The sequence below is a fragment of the Callospermophilus lateralis genome (genome assembly GCF_048772815.1).
Source record: "Callospermophilus lateralis isolate mCalLat2 chromosome 11 unlocalized genomic scaffold, mCalLat2.hap1 SUPER_11_unloc_2, whole genome shotgun sequence".
In the NCBI taxonomy this organism is placed as follows: Eukaryota; Metazoa; Chordata; class Mammalia; order Rodentia; family Sciuridae; genus Callospermophilus; species Callospermophilus lateralis.
In genome coordinates, this window is record NW_027510154.1 from 850,620 (window position 1) to 856,055 (window position 5,436).

Sequence of the window (5,436 nt, forward strand, 5' to 3'; positions counted from 1 at the left end):
TTATGCACTAGATCTTATGATAGAAGTTTAACTTACCTAGGAATCCTTGATACAGGAAATATTATCCCCATTTAACAGATTACAATATGGAGGCACAATTTTTTTTTCATAGTTTGAACAAGATACCATGTTAAATGGTAAGAATTGAAATTCAAAATTCAAAGCCTGCAGTATTCAAAAAAGGAGTAAGAATGAGTGTGAGAGAAAGAATTTCTTAAAAATAGAATTAAAAAATGGAACTGGCACCAGCAATATGAAAATAGCCATATCAATGGTTCTTTCCTACTTTCCACATAAGTGCTGATAAGGGACTCTTTTTTTATTAAAAAAGGACTAAACTTTATTGACAAACTGCTGCAGACATTTTGACATAAGTTTAAGCTACCTATTTAGGCAGACTTACACATGTAGCATTTAATCTTCCGAGAACAAAATGGGAGGACAGTACAAATCCAATTAGGACTTTAACTTATGTACAAAGTGGATTTTGATTCCTTTTTCATTCAGCTGCAGTGTCCCTTATTATATCATGCTAGTGTTGAGACATACTTAACTATCTTGGGAACAGTTCAATATTAACAACCATCAACTTACTGAACAACTTCAGCTTTTGGCCCCAATGTCCAAGTGAACTTTATGTGGAGTGCAGAATCTCAAATGGACAAAATACTTTTTGTCTTCCTGAATACTGAAACTTTAATTATTAGTACTCTTACTGAAAGATTGTGGCTAAAAAACACTACATCAAATTAAATTTAGATGGCCAGCCCCTCTGCCCCAATCAACCTCTTCAAAACTTACTCCCCCCTAAGTATCTCTCAACACTGTATGCCTGGGGCTAGATTTCAAAACCCACATAATGAAAAAGTCAGTTTTACAAACCTAATTTTGTTGTTGTTGTTTTAAGTCGATTAACGTTAATAATTGCATCAACTATTTAATTCATGAGGATCTTTCATATTAAAATTTAACTTAAGATTCAATCGCCATGTGTTTTTAAAGGAAACATTTTTAGAGACGTCTAAGCTCACTTTTGCATGGTGGCACCTACTGCCGTTAACGTTTGTGATTTTAAATCTTAAACAGCCCTGAATTTTGAAATGTAGCCTAGTTTGGGATTCTGCAACTGCAACTTTACGGGATGCCTCAAATCAAAACTAAGAGAAAGTTAACAAGCCTTACTTCAGAACCTTTAAGCAAGCAATGTCACTTTTGAAACTAACAGGTTTGTGTGTTTGTTTTTTTTTTACTCAACTTCTTTTTTTATTATAAAAGGTACACTTCTGTTTATATTTAAACAACAAAGAAAAAAGCATATACACACTTAAAAAATTAATTCGATATTCCTAAATCTATTTTAACTCATTTTAAAATACTACATACAGAAGCCAGAATGCAGAGTTAAGAATGGAGGAAGGTGGGGAGAAGAAGGGGACCACGAAGAAAAACACTTAGACAATTACTTGTCTGTTGTGGGTAAAGCAACAGGAATCCTGGGAGATACAAGAAATCAGTAACAACTTTGCTCATAACTGATATTTTTCCCCTCCTGTTTGATTTTAATAACGTCCATATGGGTGCTCTCTGTATGCTCCCTTCACTGGCCTAGCTGGAGGGGCCTTCAGTGATGGCCTGGTCCCATTCCAGTCATCTTGGGCATAAGCTTCAGAAGAATCTTGAACCTCCCCATGTCCATAGTCATAATATTCTGAGTCCCCTTGGCTCAGGCTGTAATAGCCTTCGTAGCCTTCATAACTCTGTTCTGCATATGTATCATCATATCCATATTCTTCATATGTTTCTGGTTCAGGGGGTGGAGGCAAAGGTATTCTCTGGATTCCTGCTGTCCGTGCTCTTGGTGCTGGAGCACCCCTCACAGTAGGTGGAGGTGGCACCCCTCGGGTCACAGTGGCACCTCTGGTGATGGCACCTCTCACTGGGGTGCCATGCACCAAAGCTCCCCGAGGGGGTCCAACACCACCCCCTGGGAACAGGTGGAGGGGGAGGTGCAGCTCCCCGGCCTCTCTGGCACCCCAAGTCCACGAGAGGGCTCAGGTACTCCATTCAAGTAGGACAGCTCTAGAAATTGCTCCTGGCAGATATCATCCATCATATCTGGTACTAAAAACTTCTCACTTCTTCCATGGCATGGGCCATGAGAGCATAAGCCTCACATGGGGGTCCAAAGACTTCAATGAAGACATGCAGATCCATATTTAAGTGGGCACACTTTGGGTCTCCGCCTTTGCGAAGCTCTTCTTCCTTGGCTTTGTCTCTCATTGAACCCTTTCCCAATACAGAGATCTTTGCACCAGTTTCTTCCTGCAGTCTTTTGATTGTATTCCCTTGTGGTCCAAGAATCTTCCCCACAAAATTGAACTTTGGGTACTGCTTGACAGGTATCAGCACCCATTCTTTCAGCTTCATGTTCTTATGAGAAAATAAGTCCAAATAATTCTCCTCATAGTCCTTTTTTGAATCCCCTTTCTGAATCTTCTCAATTTCTGCCGTCAGAAGCTGCATGGCATGTGTGAAGGATGGGTGGAGCGAGTCATTTTCAGCCATGAGTTCCGGCAGGTACTTGTTCTCTGGCTCCATCTTGACCTTGACCGAGGCCGTGGCTGATGGGGGTAGCAGTGGGGTCGGCGCCGGCCCGCCCACTGTCCCGTTGGGACCTGTGGCCGAGGGAGGCAGCAGCGGTGGTGGCTGCGTGGCTGGCGAGGCCCGGGCGCCCCCTCGGGGCCCCCCTCCGCCTCCCCGGGACCAGTGAGGCAGCGGAGGCTGCCGAGAAGGCGTCTGACGCACCGAGGGGTGGGCATCTGAGGGGTCCATAGAGCCGCTGCCGCCCGAGGACCGGGTCATGCGCGCGGCAGGATCCTCCCGGGGCTGCATCGGGGAGGATGTGCGAGCGAGAGAGCGAGCAAGGAAGCGACGCGGCAGAGACCCGAGCGGAGGTTGGCAGGGGTGGGAGAGCAGGGGCGACAGCGACCGAAGCCGACCGGAGCGACCCAACGAGAGAGCACCGGAAAATTGATAAGGGACTCTTGTACTCGGTCCCTATGAAGCAATCAGGAATAAAATAAGTTACTGAGTTCTGAGGTTCAGAATAGAGAACAACGAAATTTCCAGGTCTCACTGAGAGAAGTTTAGAGATGTGCCTTATACTGTTGTGGGCTAAGTACATGTCTGTTTATAGAAAAGATACTGTGACTGCAATAAATATATTATATTATATTATATTATGTATAATATATACACATATAACATATGTAAATAGCATATTATATAGTTTAGAGTGTAAGAAAGTTTTGTATATTATATGTAATATTATATAAGTAATCTAAATATGTATTGATATGTAATAATATATTATAATAATATATGAAAGACATTTATTTATATGTATTAATATAAATTGTTTATAATTCCATTAACTACTCAACCACTTCCTCTTTCTCTTAACAATTGATTATTTGCTTTAAGTCATTTCTCTAGTTATCTGCACCACTCTTTATATATATTTCTATGTGGCTCAACTCTTGTGTGGGAAAAATTAAGGATACCTTATAACATACTCTTTTGTAAAGATACATTGTAGCCCTCTCAGGGCCTGGAATTTGCAGATTTAAAGAAAAATACTTCAAAGTTGTCATATGTTACTCTATGCTGATAATCCATTTTTTTTGTTTTGTTTTGTTTTGGGTAAGATTACTGGTGATTGAACCCAGGCCTTGAGCGTGCTAGGCAAGTACTTCATGACTGGGTTGCATCCCTCACCCTGAAATTGCATTTTTAGACACATTTTTCCAGATGTATAAGCAAGTATAAACACAAACTCTGTGTGTGTGTGTGTGTGTGTGTGTGTGTGTGTTTGTGTGTGTGGAGAGAGAGAGAGAGAGAGAGAGAGAGAGAGAGAGAGAGAGAGAGAGAGAAAACACATGAGGCACACTGGTTCACATCTATAATCCCAGCAGCTTGGAAAGCTGAGACAGGAGGATAATGAGTTCAAAGCCAGACTCAGCAATGATGAGGTACTAAGCAACTCAGTGAGATCCTGTCTCCTTCTCTAAATAAAACACAAAATAGGGCTGGGGATGTGGCTCAGTGTTTGAGTGCCCCTGAGTTTAATCCCCAGTACCAAATATAAAATAAATAGATAGATAGATGATAGATAGATAGACAGATAAAAATTAGAGAGAGGGGATTTTAAACATGACCTAATTGAAATACTGCTCAACCCTGCAATACACAATGCTTCAAAAATGAATTTTATTTCATTTTCCAAGTTTGATTATTGATTTTATAATAATACAGGTGCTATTTTCCTAGAATCTTGAAATCCTGATACTTCTAATTTGCAATTTTCATTTCCACAACTCTATTTTGGGAGTCTTTTTCCTCTGCTTATAGACTGATGTTGACATTCTCTATAAGTTTCTTTCCATTGTATTTCACTATGGACTGTTTTCTGTCACTAGAAGAGTACCATTCCTATATTTAATATGTGGTCTTTCTTCATGCAAAAGGTGTTTCTACTTCATAATGCACTTCATCTGGATTGATGCTCTGTGTTATTTTTTTTAAGTAATTTACTTATCAAAAGAGGCTACTGTCTTAATTCAGTAACCACTTACTTTATTAGCAAATTTATCAACATTTTGAGTAGCTCTTAAGTGACAAAGTTATACTAACATTATATCAAGTCATAAGAAATCAAGATAATAGATCTAATTCATAGAAGAATGTCTTAATGATCTGAATCTTTACATTTTACATTGTTACTGATTCTGTTTGTGGAAAAAATGACACTATATGTGTTTTGGTTTGGATGTGAGGTGTCCCCCAAAAGCTCATGTGTGAGACAATGCAGGAAGTTTCAGAGGAGAAAAGATTGTGTTGCAAGAGTCTTAAACCAATCAGTGAATTAATCCCTGCTAAAGTGGTAGGGTGTGGCTATAGGATATATATTCTGTATCTCGAGAGTAGAGTCTCTCTCTACTTCCTGGTCACCATGATGAGAGCTGCTTTCCTCATACCACATACTATGCCATGATGTTCAGCTTCACCTCAAGCCCCAGGGTTTAGAACTGGCCTTCTATGGACTAAGACCTCTGAAACCATGAGCCCTCAAATAAACTTTTCCTCCTCTATAATTGTGCTGGTCGCATTTAGGTATATTTCTTCTTCTTTCCTTTTGTTTTTCTGAAAATACAGTATATCTATAACCTGCAATGAAAACATCTTTTTAAACCTTGAATCATAAAACAATACCAGATATATTTACAATGAAATGAAGGGTACATATTTTGATGATATGTTCAATATTGACAGTACAGCATGGAACTCATCATCATTGTTGTCATCAAAAGTATGCATTATGCAACTCAAAGCTAGGCTAAATGCTATAATAATTTGAACATAATGATCTGGTTTGCG

General features: G+C 39.7%; 1 pseudogene; it reads right to left on the minus strand.

Moving 5' to 3' along the window:
- Positions 1-1,323: 1,323 nt before the first annotated feature.
- Positions 1,324-2,892, minus strand: LOC143388538 (KH domain-containing, RNA-binding, signal transduction-associated protein 1 pseudogene; annotated as a pseudogene).
- Positions 2,893-5,436: the final 2,544 nt, after the last annotated feature.